Source organism: Mus caroli, unplaced genomic scaffold, assembly GCF_978045245.1.
Source record: "Mus caroli unplaced genomic scaffold, Mus_caroli_1 scaffold_11, whole genome shotgun sequence".
Taxonomy (NCBI): Eukaryota; Metazoa; Chordata; class Mammalia; order Rodentia; family Muridae; genus Mus; species Mus caroli.
Window position 1 is genome coordinate 104392666 of NW_028227266.1, and position 17649 is coordinate 104410314.

A 17649-nucleotide genomic window follows, 5' to 3' on the forward strand; every position below is an offset into this window, starting at 1 on the left:
CTCACTTTCTAGCAGCCATCTGTGGGAACACATGGACTCCTTCAGTCTGTAGCTATGGTGATCCATTTCCATCTGGGGTGTGGTGTGTTCTGGAAATGGTTTGGAATGTCTTCTAAGAGCTGGGACCCAGGAGTCCAGCGCCCTGCCCCCTGGGCAGCTTTTATGCTGATGCAGGCTGTAGATCTTTCTCTGTTCTTTCATTTCTTGGCTGTGTATGGTTTGTCCAAACCAAACCTAGGTTCTTCTCATGGGAACCTTTCCCAAACCTGAAGATTAATAAACTCTTGATAGAGGTGGGCATGGCACGTCTCCAGGATCCTCATCACCTCTAAGCCCACCATCTGATAAACCACCTTCACAGAAGCTGGCGTCAGGCTGCGTCCTTGGAAGGCCTAGATGTTGCTTTATTAACTCTCAGAATTCCTATTTGCCCTGACAGTCAGGCTTTTGATTAAAGGGGGAGGAAGAGGATGACAGAGAGAAAGCACAGGAGAGATATTAAATGCAGTCAGAACGGGAGATTTATTGCCTTCTCAATTCAGCCTGGCAATCATGAATATAATAAATGTGTCTCCTAAGAAACTTTTCATTTTTTTTTCCACCAAGTTCTTCGGTTGGCTCTTTTGTGGTCTTCAATCTCCACTCACAATTTTTTTTTTTGACTCTTTGTTTAGATTTGAATACATTCCAGCAAAGTTGCCTAAAGTCCCACTAAACCGAGCCTAGGAAGCTGGCCCTTAAGTATGTGGAACAATTAGAGCAGCACCTCCCGAGCCTTCTCTGGTGCTGCTCATGAGCATCTTGGTTGCTGGAAAACACTAGTCTGGGTCTCTGGCTCACTCTCCTCCTTCTACAGAACAGGGTTACTTTTCTTTTTTCTTTTGCTTTTGGGAGAAACTGGGCAGTTTTATTGATGAGCATCAGACCCCACAGTCAGGTCCATGGGCAGGAAAGGACCTTAGTCCAGGCCTTGTGCTTCTCCTTGGGCCTGGTGGGCACAAACTTCTGCAGTTTCTACCACAGGCTCTTTTTTTTTTTTTTTAATACTTTTTATTGGGTATTTTCCTCATTTACATTTCCAATGCTATCCTAAAAGTCCCCCATACCCTCCCACCCACTCCCCTACCCACCCACTCTCACTTTTTGGCCCTGGTGTTCCCCTGTACTGGGGCATATAAAGTTTGCAAGTCCAATGGGCCCCTCTTTCCAGTGATGGCCGACTAGGCCATCTTCTGATACATATGCAGCTAGAGACAAGAGCTCCGGGGTACTGGTTAGTTCATAATGTTGTTCCACCTATAGGGTTGCAGATCCCTTTAGCATCTTGGGTACTTTCTCTAGCTCCTCCATTGGGGGCCCTGTGATCCATCCAATAGCTGACTGTGAGCATCCACTTCTGTGTTTGCTAGGCCCTGGCATAGTCTCACAAGAGACAGCTATATCTGGGTCCTCTCAACAACTTCCACAGGCTCTTATTCATCTCTTGGAATTCTTCCAAAGTATCTGTGGACAGGATCAGCTTGTACTCTTCCACGGACAGGCCACTGAAGCTGGTGTCTCTGAGGCGAGGGTACTTGTGCTTGTAGTAGTTTGAATGCAGTCGTGCTAAGCTCTCGTACATCTGATCACAGGCCTCGGGTTCTGTAATCTGGGTGTTCTCTCCCTCCCAGAAGGTCTGCACTACCCGCTGCCGCAGGTAAGCGCCCAAGTCCCGGCCACTTGGTCTCGTCCACTGGCCATTCCTCACAGAGCCTGAGGAAACGCCGGTAGCGGAAAGAGGCCAGTGTTACTTTTCAATGACAAAGTTTGCTTTAAAAAAAATTAAGTCAAAAATTCAGGTGACAGCAGATGCTGGCGAGGATGTGGAGAAAGAGGAACACTCCTCCATTGTTGGTGGGATTGCAAGCTTGTACAACCACTCTGAAATCAGTCTGGCGGTTCCTCAGAAAATTGGACATAGTACTACCGGAGGATCCAGCAATACCTCTCCTGGGCATATATCCAGAAGATGTCCCAACCGGTAAGAAGGACACATGCTCCACTATGTTCATAGCAGCCTTATTTATAATAGCCAGAAGCTGGAAAGAACCCAGATGCCCCTCAACAGAGGAATGGATACAGAAATTATGGTACATTTACACAATGGAGTACTACTCAGCTATTAAAAAGAATGAATTTATGAAATTCCTAGCCAAATGGATGGACCTGGAGGGCATCATCTTGAGTGAGGTAACACAATCACAAAGGAACTCACACAATATGTATTCACTGATAAGTGGATATTAGCCCAAGACTTAGGATACCCAAGATATAAGATACAATTTGCTAAACGCATGAAACTCAAGAAGAATGAAGACCAAAGTGTGGACACAATGCCCCTTCTTAGAATTGGGAACAAAACACCCATGGAAGGAGGTACAGAGACAAAGGTTGGAGCTGTGATGAAAGGATGGACCATCTAGAGACTGCCGTATCCAGGGATCCATCCCATAATCAACTTCCAAACGCTGACACCATTGCATATACTAGCAAGATTTTGCTGAAAGGACCCAAATATAGCTGTCTTTTGTGAGACTATGCCGGGGCCTAGTAAACACAGAAGTGGATGCTCACAATCAGCTATTGGATGTATCCCAGGGCTCCCAATGGAGAAGCTAGAGAAAGTACCCAAGGAGCTAAAGGGATCTGCAACAGTATAGTTGAAACAACATGATGAACTAACCAGTACCCCGGAGCTCTTGTCTCTAGCTGCATATGTATGGAAAGATGGCCTAGTCGGCCATCACTGGAAAGAGAGGCCCATTGGACTTGCAAACTTTATATGCCCCAATATAGGGGAATGCCAGGGCCAAAAGAATGGGAATGGGTGGGTAGGGAAGTGGGGTGGGTGTATGGGGGACTTTTGGGATAGCATTGGAAATGTAATTGAGGAAAATATGTAATAAAAAATATTAAAAATTAAAAAAAAGAACTTACTGAAACATGCAAAAAATGAATGGAACTGGAAATCATTTTGTGAAGTGAAATTAGTCAGATCCAAAAAAATAAATAAATCTTCTTCTCTCTTGTATGTATAAATGAAAAAAAAAATTAAGACAAGAAGGGGCTGGAGAGATGGCTCAGTGGTTAAGAGCACTCACTACTCTTCCAGAGGTCATGAGTTCAATTCCCAGCAACCACAGGGTGGCTCACAACCATCTGTGATGGGATTCAATGCCCTCTTCTGGTGTGTCTGAAGACAGCTACAGTGTACTCATATACATAAATAAATAAATCTTTAAAAAATTAAGACAAAATCTATGTGATGTAAGATTCATCATCTCAACATTCAAAGTCCATATTTTGGCAATTTTTAGTGGATTCACAGCGTGACCTCAACATTATCTAATTCCAGAGCATTTGCCTTACCTTAAAAACTAAGTCTTGCATCCAGCAGCTCTCACAACTGACTCCTCCAGCCCTGGCAACCAGTCATTTATTTCCTGACCCCAGGAACCTGTGCACTCTGGAAACTTCCCGTCGATGGTACCCTACAATTCCATTTTCTGTGTAGCTTCTTTGACACGGCTCATGCTTAAGGCTCACTCACAATGCATTCTGTACAATATTGTACAGTATGTGTATGTATTGTACAGTATGTGTATGACTGCATAGTACTGTTATATGAACACACTAAATTTCATTTGTCTGTTCACCCACTGATGGATGTTTGATGTTTGCATTTGGGAACTATTATGAACAACGCTTCTACAAATATCTATGTGCAAGCTTTTGTGTGGGCAGGTGTTTTTACTTTCTCCTGGGACTGAAATCTCTGGGTCACATGGGAACTCTTAAAACATTTTTGAACTCACATCCATTTATTTCCTGTTTATTTACGTTCTCATTTTTGAGGTAAAGGCACGCCACATAGTACACACAGGGAGGTCAGAGTTGGTTCTTTCCTTCCACCATGTGGGTCTTGGGGATCAAACTCAGGTTGTCAGGCTTGGTGGCAAGCACTTTTCCCCCCTGAGCCATCTCACCTGCCTGTGGCTGGCTTTATGGAGAGCTGTGAACTGCTGTCCAGCCTCCCACCCACCCTTCAGGACCCCAAAGGGGAGCAAGATAATGAGAATCATTTCAGGCAGAATGATGCTGAGGAGAAGCTGATCCAGCAGGGAGGAATGACCCCCAGACAAGGAAGACCAGGAGTGGCAGCCACACGAGGCATCAAGGTTACGTATTTCCATTTCAGCATCAAGTAGACACAGTGATTGTTAAGAGCTGTAGGGAGATGAAGTCTCCGAGAATGACAAGTACAAAGAGGAGAACACAGGATGAGCACTGTGTACCACTGACTTTATCTGTGAAGAAGATACTACTGAAGCCCCATTTAGTAGATGGGCTAACTGAGGCTCACTGAGGTTAAGCATGTGGTCTGCTTGGCATAGTCTGTATATAAAATAAAGCCAGGATATGAATGCTGGGAAACACTGGAAGTCCTATCTGCAGAAATGTAGGATTAGACATAGATTTCAAACAAGACAGAGAAAGTCCTTCGATGAAACAGGAAAAGTTACTGTGCTCCAGAACAAGAGAGACTTCTTTTTTGTTTTTTGGTCACAGAAGAAGGAGACTATCACTTGTGTCAATGATTAGAACAGTGTTCTAGTTTGTTTTTTGTTACGATGAAACACTGATCAAAAACAAATCCTCGAGAGGAGGGTTTACACGGCTTACACATCCTGAACACAGCTGATCTTTGAGGGAAGTCAAGGCAGGACCCATGGAGGACAGCTGCTTCCTGGCTTTTTAGCTAATGTTTTTACACCAGGTCCACCTTCCTAGGAGTGGCGCCACCCACAGTGGATTGGTCTCTCCTATATCAATTACAACCAGGACAGTTCTTCAGGTGAGGATACAACTCAGGTGATTCTAGTTTGGGTCAAAAACTAATCAGCACAGAAGACATCTAGTAACACATGATGCCTGTGCATAAACGGTGTCTAATTATCCCATTTCTAACCCTCTGCATTGAGCAGAATGTTTCCGTTTTATACATCGAAATAGGGTCTTGCTAAATAGCCCAGGCTGGTCTTAAATGTCCAGCGATCTTCCCACCCCACCTTTCTGAGAGCTGGCATTACAGGCATGTACTACACAGCTCGCCTCTTATTCATCCTTTAACAGGTATGTTCTGGGTTATGTGCTTCTGTGCATCTGCCCGGCACCGGCACAGTCAGTGCACACAAGGAATGCACTCACTGTTTACATAGGAACAGGAAACTCACCCTTTACAGGGAAAACAGCTTTACAAAGCCAGGATTCTAAAGCCACCTGAGACTTTTCTACAGCAAGCCACAAAATAAAATGTCTGGATGCATCAGGCTAAGGACCGCAGAGCTAAGAGGAGGGACTTGTTCATCACAGAGTTGAAATGAGGCTTGTTCTAGAGGTAATGAGGCGGCGGTGCCCTCGCCTCTCATCGGTGGTTTGTAGCTTCAGCTTCCCCCACCCTGTCCAGACACTGATGGGTGCATCTGAGGTTAAGGAGGTGCTCTTTAGGGGCGCTCTTTAGGAGCGCTAAGGCGCAGCCACAGAAACGATGACATAATGGTGACGTCTCAGGTCATTCCGGCCTGTCTCGGCTTTGGGTTGGGCTTGTGCACGGTTTGATCAGACTGTTGGACTGTGTGGGATTTGATGTTTGCAAGGGCAAAGTAAGGTTGGAGCCCGGTCCATAGAAATCCAGTTACAAAGCTTTTAAGTGGAAAATTGCCACAGAGTAAAAAAAAAAAAAAAAAAAAAAAAAAAACTGGAAGAAAAATAAGGTAAAAGCGATGTGAAATTGATGTCATAAATCTAAACCACAAGGCAGTGGATGAACTTATTCTTCACCAGGATGGGGTCGCTTCCTGCTCAGAGAAAAACAGTCTAAGGCAGAACTGGGGAATGGCCGTATATTCCCTGGAGCCCAGTTACTAGGAGGCTGAGGCAAGAGATCATTTGAGCCCAGGAGTTTGAGGCCAATTTGGGAATTATGGTGAGACCTTTCTCTAAAAATAGATGACAAGAACCAGCGTTTGGCTTTTAAGAAAGAGTGCACTACTTGTGGGCTTTCCAAAGGCAGGGATAGGAAACCACTTCAGTCCTTATCTGAAGAGACCTCACGTCTTCAGAGACACTTCCAGTGTACGGCTGACTGGAAGCTGTTACTGCATCTGTGGATCTTGGAGTCTGGGCCCCTTTCCAAATCAAACCGCTGAAATTCAGACCTCAAAGGCACGAGGGAGCCCTAGAGAACAACCATTGCTGCCTGGACACCTGGCCATCTGGAACGCCCACTTCACTCCTGAGAGGTATATCTGTTTTCTGGGAATGTCTTCATTAACAGTTGTACACTAACTGTAGAGAGCAGATTCTGTGGTAATGTGTATGGGGTGGGGGTGGGGTGGCTAGTGCTATAGTATATGGAGCGAGTATGTCAGAGGACTACTCTAGAGGATCAGTTCTCTTCTTCCATTTCACCTGGGTTCCAAAGATTGAACTCAAGTCACCAGGCATGAAGGGTAAGTACACTACCCACAGAGCCATCTTGCTACCCCCTTCTTCTAAGCCAATGGGTTGTATAAAGATAACCCTGCCTATGAGCATATTATGTTCTCTAAGACCTCGTGACTGTATAATGTTCTTTAAGAAAGATTCCAAGTTGGAAGCTTGCTCTCCAGACTCCCCCTTCCACATGTGACAACGTAAATGGCCATGTGGGACATCCTCTATGGCAAGGAACTGCAGGCAGCATGTTACATGTCGGGGGTGTCTCGAATCAGACACGCCAAGAAGCTAGGCCCTTGTCCTTTGACCATAGATAGAGGGATTCTGATTCAAATGGACTCCCCTCCAGCTGAGCTTCCAGGTGGGAGCACAGCACAGCTAACACAGGGATCCCAGTCTCACTTAATGCTGAATAGAGGACCTCAGTAAGCTGCGCCCGAGCTCCTAGCCCACAGGAACTCCAAGCGAATAAAGGTGTGCTATTTTAAGCTGCTAAATTCGTGGTAACTTATCACAAAGCAGTGAAACTTAACATTCACATATTTTATCGACGGACCCATAAGCACAGCTGTAAGTTTAATAAATGGTCCTGTTCCGTAACAACAGCAACAACAACAATGAGATCAATGTTCGAGAGCTTCGAGTGCCGCAGAGTTTCACAGTGCGCTCCCACAGTCGATCAAAAGCACGTTTAGTATTCTTTCACGTGATGGTGAGTAGGGTTGTGGGAGAAGCACAGGAGAGCAAAGTGTATGGCACTCACAGGCCCTAAGACAGGAGGTCAGAACCCCATGAAGGGCTGCATGGAAAAGACCCCAAATTGTTAGAGAGGCAGAAGATAGGAGAAGGGAGAAATGTGGGGTACAGCCTTTAGAGGGGTCTCCTTAGGAAAAGCAAACCAGGACAGGGCTTGTGTGTTCAGGGCTGGAGACTCTTGGTGGGAGCTACAGACTATGGGTGTGCTTTCTAAGTGCTTAGTGTCCTGCCTAACTTGTATCAGAAGAATAGAATTTCCTGGGATGAGGGTGTGTGTGTGTGTGTGTGTGTGTGTCCACAGTGGCTTCTAAGCATCTCAGAGGCTTGTGCTAGGCTGAGCTGGGCCCTTCATCTCTAAGAACTGACCAGCCCTTGAGGGGAAGCCTCAACTACAAAGATTTCTCTCTGTGTGTGTATGTTCCACGTGGATGTAGATGTGAGTATATTCCATGTGGGTGTACATGTGTGTGTGTTCCATGTGGGTGTACGTGTGTGTATGTTCCATGTGGGTGTAGATGTGAGTATATTCCATGTGGGTGTATATGTGTACGTTCCATGTGGGTGTACATGTGTGTGTGTTCCACGTGGGTGTACATGTGTGTGTATATTCCATGAGGGTGTACATGTGTGTGTATGTTCCATGTGGGTGTAGATGTGAGTATATTCCATGTGGGTGTATATGTGTACGTTCCATGTGGGTGTACATGTGTGTGTGTTCCACGTGGGTGTACATGTGTGTGTATATTCCATGAGGGTGTACATGTGTGTGTATGTTCCATGTGGGTGTACATGTGAGTATATTTCATGTGGATGTATATGTGTGTTTGTATGTTCCATGTGGGTGTATGTGTGTATTTGTATATTCCATGTGGATGTACATGTGTGTGTTGTGTATGTTCCATGTGGGTATATATGTGTGTTTGTACATTCCATGTGGGTGTACATGGGTGTGTTCCATGTGGGTGTATGTGGGACTGTGATAGGCAGCCTATTTTGGTTGAATGAGGCTTGCTCCACCAACTCAGTAGAAAACTCTACAAGGGACAGAAAAGCGAGTCACGTTTCCAGAGTCAGGTGCCTGACACTACAGAGCCCCCAACTCCATGATTCTGTGACTATAAGTCACACAATGTCCCAAGCTTTTGGCATTCTGGCTAGACTCCACCCCCACAGTTACCTGACTATAGCCAGGTATGCTCCTCCCCACAGTTACCTGATAGCCCAGCCCACTATAAAAGTTGCTGCTTGGCCCCTCCTCACTCTTTAAGCTCTCACTTTTCTTACTATAAATTCTAGCCCTCCTTCTCTCCCTACCCCCCCCCCCAAACAGCCATGGCCAACCTCTTTCCCTCTTTCTACCTTCTCTCTTTCCCCCTGCCTTTTTACAATAAAGCTCTAAAACCATAGACTGTCTCTGCTCATCAAGGCCCACCATGCTTGAACGATGGGAAAGGCTCCTTATAACGAGCTGCATCTAACCTCCCTCTGGAAGGCCTTTCTGAGCTCCAGCCACAGACCTTGGACCAAGGACTCTCACCTGCGTAGGAACCGCCTAGTGCCCCCTCTCTCCCTGCCCTCTCCTCCCTTTGGCCCGGGGCTGACCCGGAGCTGACCTAGCTGACTCCAGGGCCCCCATTTGTTCTCAGCTCTTCCGTATCCAGAGTGGGATGCTGGAGACTGAGACCTTGTTATCTAGGACTGCCCCTTGTCCACCCCCTACCCCCCACCCCCACCGTGGGCTGAGTCTGTAGCTTCCCACAGCCAGACACCCACCTGGGGCCCCCTGGAAAGTGAGCGGCAGTCCTCCCGCATCTGCCTGCCCAGAGCACTAGAACTCTGGTGGGACACGGGTTATCTCCCACTCCCTCTCTCCCCCGGCACCCACTGTCCCACAGGTGTACATAGGTGTGTGTGTGTTCCATGTGGGTGTATATGTGTGAGTGCACATGTGTGTAGAGACCAAGGTCAACATCTGATGTCTTCTTCAATTACTTTCCGCCTTATTTATTGAGACGGGGGTCTCTCACTGAATCTGGAGCACAGTGAGAGATTCACCCAGGCTCTAAGGATCTATGAGTTTCTGCGTCCATAGCACCATGGTTACAGACTCACACTGTACCTGTCTTCACGTATGTATGGCAAGCACCTTACTGACGAAGCCATCTTCCCATGTACTCTTTTAAAAATATACACCATCTATAAATATGACAAAATGTAATTGCAAAATTCAAAATATATACAAAATAAAAATAAATTTCCATCCCGTTAATGAGCTAATGCTTCTGGAAATACTAACCACCTTGCCTTATCCTGAATATTAAGGAAATGTTTGTATCAGACTGAATTTAAAGGGGGCGATGGCCTCTTTCTAGTTTGGACTGTTTTCTATGTTAATTCATATTGATTATTCAAATTCATTACTTCTATTCAGTTGGCTACAGATAGCCTCTAACTCTTAGCCAAAAGGGATTTAGAAGGATAAATATCTGGAAGCAAGTTTTGGTGAGCTCCCTAAAATACATCCCTCCCAGCACTCTGCAGAAAGCAAAGTAAAAACCTGGGCAGCAGAGGCATTCTGACTGACACAGAAGTCCCCTGGCAAAGACACTCCTGCCTCTTGCATGGCTGGTCCTTCCCCTCTGCCTGATCTCCAGGGCTTTGTTAGGGTTTTGACATTTGGAATATTTTGACTTCCCTTTAAACTTTGAAATGTGTGATTATGTAAAACATTCTTTAAAATTATACAAATATATACCATTTTGGCAGGTTCTGATTAGCTTAACCTTCTTAGAAATGCTGCATGAAGTTCAGGATGGGGGTAGCCTTTTTGATGTGAACGATTGCTCAAACAAAACGCTCAAGACTCAGTTTTGAAAGACCGCATAGGGAAATTGCCCAGGAAAGCATTCAGTTTGCATCTGTCTCCCGGCAGTATCTATGGTTATTAGTGGACTTGTGTGGTTTTATTGTGTTTGCAGGCCTGTGCAGATGTTGTCAGGAATCACGTGCCGGGAGAAGCAGTGCTCTAGCATTTTGTATAGGGAAGCGACCATTCTTGGGGAAGATCATCCATCCTCATGGCCCCACCACAGATTAATTCGGTGACTTGGGCTGCATTGACCATAGTACCCCTTCCAAGACTCAACATGGGCAGCCTGCTTTCTGGCTGTAAACAAATTGGCCTTGTCTGAGAAGCGCTGTCTACAGCATTTGGAAAGGAATTTGCAATATAATCAATCAGGAGGGGACAGGGACTTGTAATCAGCACAGTAGATTTTGGAACCACGTGGACACTCCCCAAGGACCTTACGTGGAGTTCAGAATCTTTGCAGTTATTGGCAATGGTGCTGTTTTATAAGGTCACAAATAAATATGCTTTATTCAGAATTTCGAGTATTGACCGGATTGTCTGTGTTGCCCAAATTCGTGGCGCTCACTCTGTGCAGGATAATGGGGCATCACTGGTGTTTAGTCGGGCCTTTTCTGATTCTTAGATCATTTGTGGATGCCAGCTGGAGGGCATCTATTATGTCATTGCTTTTCCTTCCACACCTGGTCCACCCCTCACCCTCACTTGGCTACTCCTAATCTTCCTTCAGCCCCAAGAATTGTCTTTCCTCCGGGAAATTAGAATGCTCAGCTGGTTCCTTTTATCGGAGAGAGCTTTGGTCACAGGGCCTAGGGTGCTTAAGATCCATCTCCCTGCCTCTGCAGAGTCAGGTGACAGCCTAAGTAGCAATTATTTCCCTTTTCCAACAAAGAGAAACGAGATTAGAGTTTAGCACCCGGGCTGTTATTTCATATAAAGAGTTCAGAGCGTCAGCACAATCGCCAGATCTTCATCAGCACAATTCAATTTCTTCAGGTGGCGGAGAAGAGGGGAAGAGAAGTAGTCAGGTTACCTTTCTCCAGTTCAAGCACATCCAACAAGAGTCCCCACCCCCACCCCGTCTCCCGATTCCAAGAAGAGAGCAGCAGCCACCGCGGCTCCTGGGTGCCGCTCAAAATATGAAGAGGAGCCCCTCAGTTTCAAGACTGGATGCTTTTCTGCTTTTTCAGTCAGAGAGAGTTGACCCGACTTTTCATCTTCTGATAGCTTTCTGCAGCACCCAGCCCCGCAGAATAAATGTTACTTGGATTGCCCATGATTTACAACCCTTCTCATTTGCTTCGAGAGCATATCTCCCCTTCCCAGAGCACAGGAAGCCTTCTCTCCCTCTCCTGCCTCAAAGCAATTTCCCTTATCTCCCACAAGTTCAAGGCCCTTCTCCTTCATGGGCTGCCGACTCCCCTAAATAATGTTTGTCTGCTTGCTTGCTTTCTTCTTTGTTCTCCTTTCTCCTCCCTCCGGGTCTCTCCCAACCATTCCACCCCACCCCTGCTCCTGCTCTCTCTAGAATCAGGGTTTTATCAAAGGGGCCAACCTCACACAAACATATAATTCTGCTATTCATTAAAGAATACGGATTCTTGGCTTTTTGAGGTTTGGCCCTTTCCCCAGCTCACTAGCCCATTCTCAGGAGTGCCTTTCTCATTCTTAATAATCTATTGTAAAGCAGGGCGGGGGTGGGGAGGGTGGAAGGGGAGTAATAATGTTTCTTTAATAACTGAGAGATGCTGGCTAAGCGTTTGCAATTGCTCTTATGAATCACAGAGCTTTGTGGTGATCGTTGTCACAATATTCCCGAGCTGTCTGAGCATTAGTGTACAGAGAGATGGGTCAGTAAGCCTCCTTCCCCAGATGTGCCTAAGACAAAGACTGAGTGTGTGGAGTTGATCTGGCAGGGGTGTGTGTGTGTGTGTGTGTTAATGTAAGGACAGACAGTGCTAAGGAAGCTACCATGGTGTGCAAAAGAAGCTTAAATCTGTGAAGTTTTTAAACATAGTATAAAACATAGATTTCATTTTGATCCTAGCTGTGGGCCAAGGGGACTGGGGAATTTATAAGCTCTAGTAAAGGGACGTCTCTAATGGGTTATAAATGACCCAGCCTGCCTTGCATATGTGTAAAGTAGGTTGCAGGTGAGAAGTTGTAGGTGCTGGCTGCTAGGAGATAGGCTGGGACAAATGGAGAAGAGATAGAGAAAGCACACATCTGTCTGCTGTATCGGCCAGAGAGAAAGCCCAGAGGGCCTGCCTTCTCCTGTCATCTGCCTGACACGCCATCAGTTGGAAGTCATGGCGGTGGTAGATTATGTTGCCATCCAAGTGTTCATAAACAGGTGCCCCGGGGTTAGCACATGATCCGTGCAATAATGGATGCTTGCTATCCCTCTAGCCAGCTCTGAAAACCATCTCTACTTAAAAGATGTCGAAATACTCCCACTTCAGAAGCAATGGCTGAGCTCCCATGATTCAAGCAAATGCAGAGACATGCATGAGTAGTTGCTCCCTGTGATGCTGCTGGGTGTGCAGCAGGGACTGGAGGGGTCTGTGGCCAAAGCTGAAGAGCAGCTGCCTGGTCCTTGGCTCCCTGCATGCCCCAGCCTCCAACAAGTGTATCTCCTGTTTCCCAGGCAAGCATCTTGCTTCTAAGAGAAACGGGTGCTTTGAGAATGACAAGAGCCCTGCGGTCCCTATGCGCTGCTCTGGGTGGACACTGTTTTCCAGCACCTAGAGGAGGTGCAGGAACAAAGGCAAGTGGGGACAGGTATTTGGCCTTCAACAAACTCACTGTCTATTTGGAGAGATAAGAAGCCAACACACACACACACACACACACACACACACACACACACCAGGTCCAGTGGCACATATCTGTAATCCCAGCACTCGAGAGGCAAAGGTTCTCTTAAAGAGTTCCAAACCAGCCTTGGCTCTGTGAGATCCTGTCTCAAAATCAAACCAAACACCACCACCACCAGCAAACCCTGAAGTACAGTTACCTCTTTAGTTTAATGTATTTCGTCTTTTATATAAACATCACCTTTCACAGACTTGGATCAGCACAGTGGCCTGAACAGGAAGTTCTGCTGCCTAAGCTTTGCAGGGGAAGAACCTGAGGCCTGAGCAAGTTAAGTTACAGATTCTCAGAACACAACAAAGTTAGGTAATATTCTCAGAATGCGTCAGCGGGGAGAAGAATGGCTGCTCTGCCGTGGACTCCTCACATGGGGCCTTTGTTCAGGAACGCCATGCTGACATAAGCAAAAAAAAAAAAAAAAAAAAAAGCTAGGACAGGGCTTGGGCAAGCCACTTGGACCAAATCCAGCCAGCCAATCCTCTTTGCAAATGACCATTAGCTGGAGCACAGTCACAGCCACTTGCTTATGGATTACCTGTTGTCAAGCTCAGCTGCTTCCGAAGATTTGGCCTTCAGGACCTTTTCAGAGAAAGTTGGCCTAGACTGGGCTAGAGCACAGCTTCAAATAATTAACTCCATTGAATTAAGCACCAGAGAGCCTCCTCCTACCTGGTGTCCTTTGAGCTGTGCTGTGCTAGAGATGTTAATTGCTGCATGACAGGCCTAGATGAACCACAGAGCAGGAGCCACGGTAGTGATCGGTATTAGCCCATTACTAATGATAATGCTGTGATGGCCATCATGAGTGAGGGCCACCCAGGCTCGGACTCTGGGGTGCATGCTTCACGAACACCCTGTTCACTCGCCTGATTTCAGGTTCAGGGGGGTTAAGTAAATGGTGTCAGAGCAATGAGCTGGTAAATGGTAAAAAGCTAAGCTAGAGTTCTCCCTCGTCCGTCATCCTCAGAGTCTGGGCTCCAGCTTCCCACGTGTCTGCTGCTTTCCTCTTCGATCACGTGGAGTAAGCGCCAGGAGATTTCGTTTTCTCTGCTTCTTCCTGGCTCTCAGCAACAGAAGTCCGTATGGCCTGTGCCTGCCCACTGTTCCCATCACATGGCCTCTTCACAGGAAGATCGCAGAGTATTTCCAAGGCTAGGAAGACTTTCTCTATGTCTACCAAGATGAACATTACTTAGGGGTAGGAGTCGATTTTGGAAATAGGGTCATGTATAGCCTGGGCTGGCCTTAAACTCGTTACATAGCTGAAAAGGAGACTGAAGTAATTTTCCTTCAGGTACCTTCCAAGGACTAGAACTACAGGCACAGGATTGTACCATGTACAATTAAAGATGAAATCTTGCTTTGTTTTGTGAGACAGGTTATTGCCATGTAGCCCAGGCTGGGTTTAGACTTACTATGTAACCCCAGTTGGCTTTCAATTTATAATGTGTCTGCCTTTGAGTGGCTGGAGGATAGGCCTGTGCCTCCACACCTGGCTAAGACGGGGGCCTTACCACGGATCAGAGTCATCATGGCAGTAGTGTATCCCCTTCGCCATACACTGTAGCATAACAGAATCAGCAACAAAGCATCGCGTTCGCCATATTCTGTGGTGTTCAAGTCACAAAGCCCTATTCACTCTCAAAGGAAGAGGCTTACACCAGAGTGAAGGGCACTGAAGATCAGCTAAGCCTCCTGTAAACTCATCGCTGCTAAGTGGCAGGACCAGGATCAGAGCCATGTGGGCTGTGTCTCCCCACAGGCCCAGTAGTCCTTCCTTCCCCATCTGCTTCTGTTGCCATAGGAACTGTCCAGGCCTGTGAATCTCAAGCCATGAGAATTGTAGGCAGCTTTCATTGGCTCTCAAGGTCACACTGAACAGCTTTTTAAGATCGAGACCCATCAGTTCTCCAGAACAACCCCATTAAAGTGGCTTTTGCTTGTCTGGTTTTGTCTGTCTTTGCTTATTTGTTTGAGACAGGATCTCATATAGCTCAAACTCAACCTCACTTCTGGCCCTCCTTCCCCACCTCCTGAGTGATGGGATTACAGGTGTGCACCACCGCTCAGTGTCTGCTTGGCCAATGCTCTACCAACCGAATTGCATTGTCAGCCCAGGGGAAGGTCTAAAACAAGCCCCGTTTGTCTTGGAATGTAGCTGACATGGAAACCAGACTTGTTGAGAGAATCTATGTGGTCCAGGAAAATAAAACAATGAGCAGAGCCATGGATCAAACCTTAGCTGATGTTTCATCCATACCCAATGATGTGCTGGCTGTCAGCAGCTGAATTCTGTTCTTTTCAAGGACAGCTTTGACAAACGTGGAAACATTCAACAAATATGCAGAGAAGACTTAACGCCCCCCTCCCATTAAATCAGTTCCGAAATACTGGTGTCTGCACAGAGTTTGAATTCCTTTCTCGACGGAATCCAGTAAAGATAGATCAGACCCAGAGCCTCTATGAAGAAAATCACCAACGCATGCCCTAGACACCCTCTGTCACCGTGGCAAGTCATCCTTTTTATTTCTGGGGAGACAGACTCTTACTAATTCCCTTAAAACAACCTTTGCCACGTGTCTGTGGGCTGCGTCTGTGCCTGATGTCTTAGCTCTCCTCTGTTTTAATTTCCCACACAGTCGTACAGCAGAGATCTGATGCAGCGAGCAGACTCCACAGAGAGTGTTGTCTACTGTTTATTAGTGTATGATAAAAAACAATCCTGCAGAAACATAAAGTGTATGCTACTCCCGAGTCTGAGACAGGCTGTGAGTTCACTCAAGCTCATTAAAAAAAAAAAAAGGCTCAAAAGGACAACAGCAGCCCACACTGGGCTTGAGAGAGAAGGAAGGCCGCTGAGATTGCTTTAGTAGATGTATAAATGTGTGTGTGTGTGTTTAAATCATGATTAAGTTAGGCAGTCCCAGTACCATTTTTAATGTGCCAGCAGATTATACAGTATCGGCGTCAATCATACAAGGATATCGCCCGTAGTAAGGAAATGACATGGGCAAAAACATGGAATTTAGCAGAACTGAATTTATTGTCTCGTGGAAGCCGACATCAAGAATACATGTTAAAGATCAAATCCATAGAGCACAATCATGTATATGAGAGAAGACAAGACATTTACTGTCAGGGTTTCTATTCCTGCACAAACATCATGACCAAGAAGCAAGTTGGGGAGGAAAGGGTTTATTCGGCTTACACTTCCACACTGCTGTTTATCACCAAAGGAAGTCAGGACTGGAACTCAAGCAGGTCAGAAAGCAGGAACTGATGCAAAGGCCATGGAGGGATGTTCTTTATTGGCTTGCTTCCCCTGGCTTACTCAGCCTGCTCTCTTATAGAACCCAAAGCTATCAGCCCAGAGATGGTTCCACCCACAAGGGGCCTTTCCCCCTTGCTCACTAATTGAGAAAAAGCCTTCCAGTTGGATCTCATGGAGGCATTTCCTCAACTGAAGCTCCTTCCTCTGTGATAACTCCAGCTGTGTCAAGTTGACACAAAACTAGCCAGTACATTTACCTTTTGCTACCAAAACTTGTAAAATACACACAGTTCCAGAAGTGCTTTTTTTTTTTTTTTTTTTTTTTGAGTTGGGGAAAATATTTCGCCAGATTTAATGGAGATCACAAATGGAAAAGTAATGTTCAGTATTGTAGGAAACTAAAAAACTCAAGTTCTACAAAAAAGACAATTGGGATGGATTTGTAGGAAGGTTCCAGTGACCTCCAGCTGTCCCTTTATGTCACAGCCCCACAGCAGGGAAAATGCAGCTGTCATCACGGAAGGTGGGTCTCCATTCCTACAAAGACCTTTGTTTCTGAGCTTACTGGAGTTAGGGCAGAGCTGAACTTGTGAAGGCTGGGAGGCTGGGGGCGGGGTGGTGGTATTGGGGGGTAAAAAAGGAGATGCAGATGTGGGAAGTTTGGAGCCTATATTGTTAAATAAAGGAGAATTATGGAGAACTTGTAAAGAGAGAAGCTAATATGGATTTTTCCCTTCAGAAGAGCTGTCAGGAGAGGTGACAGGCTCATGGTCACAGACTGATGAAGCCTTGAAGTGCTACAACCTTGGATGAGTTAGGATACTTAGCACAGTGGGGTTAGAAGGAGACAGAGCCTCTCTGGAATATCAGGAGAAATACAGCATCATGGCCCCAGGCTGCAGCCAAGAAGACCTTTGAAGGAAGACTTGGTCCCTCCGTTCCCTACAGATCCCAAGGATGGAGGAAGTTCCTCTGCCTTATAAGCAGGCATGCGACCCAGCCTGTGTCAGGAGCCTTGGTGGCAGGCACTAGGTGAGACCATAAACTAACCCTGCAAGGTAGGGGAGGGCTAATAAATTCTGTGTCTAGGGAGGTGTGGTCTGGTTTCTGAGAGAGAAAAAGTGTTACAGCTAGGGGTTCTGTAAGGTAGCACATATGATAATGCACTGGGTAAAGAACTGGTAGGGGGGCTGGTGAGATGGCTCAGTGGGTAAGAGCACCTGACTGCTCTTCCGAAGGTCCAGAGTTCAATTCCCAGCAACCACATGGTGGCTCACAACCATCTGTAACGAGACCTGGCGCCCTCTTCTGGAGTGTCTGAAGACAGCTACAGTGTACTTAC

General features: G+C 46.3%; 1 pseudogene; it reads right to left on the reverse strand.

Annotated features, from left to right (window-relative positions):
- Positions 1 to 933: 933 nt before the first annotated feature.
- On the reverse strand, positions 934 to 14777 carry LOC147002141 (ubiquinol-cytochrome c reductase complex assembly factor 2 pseudogene; annotated as a pseudogene).
- Positions 14778 to 17649: the final 2872 nt, after the last annotated feature.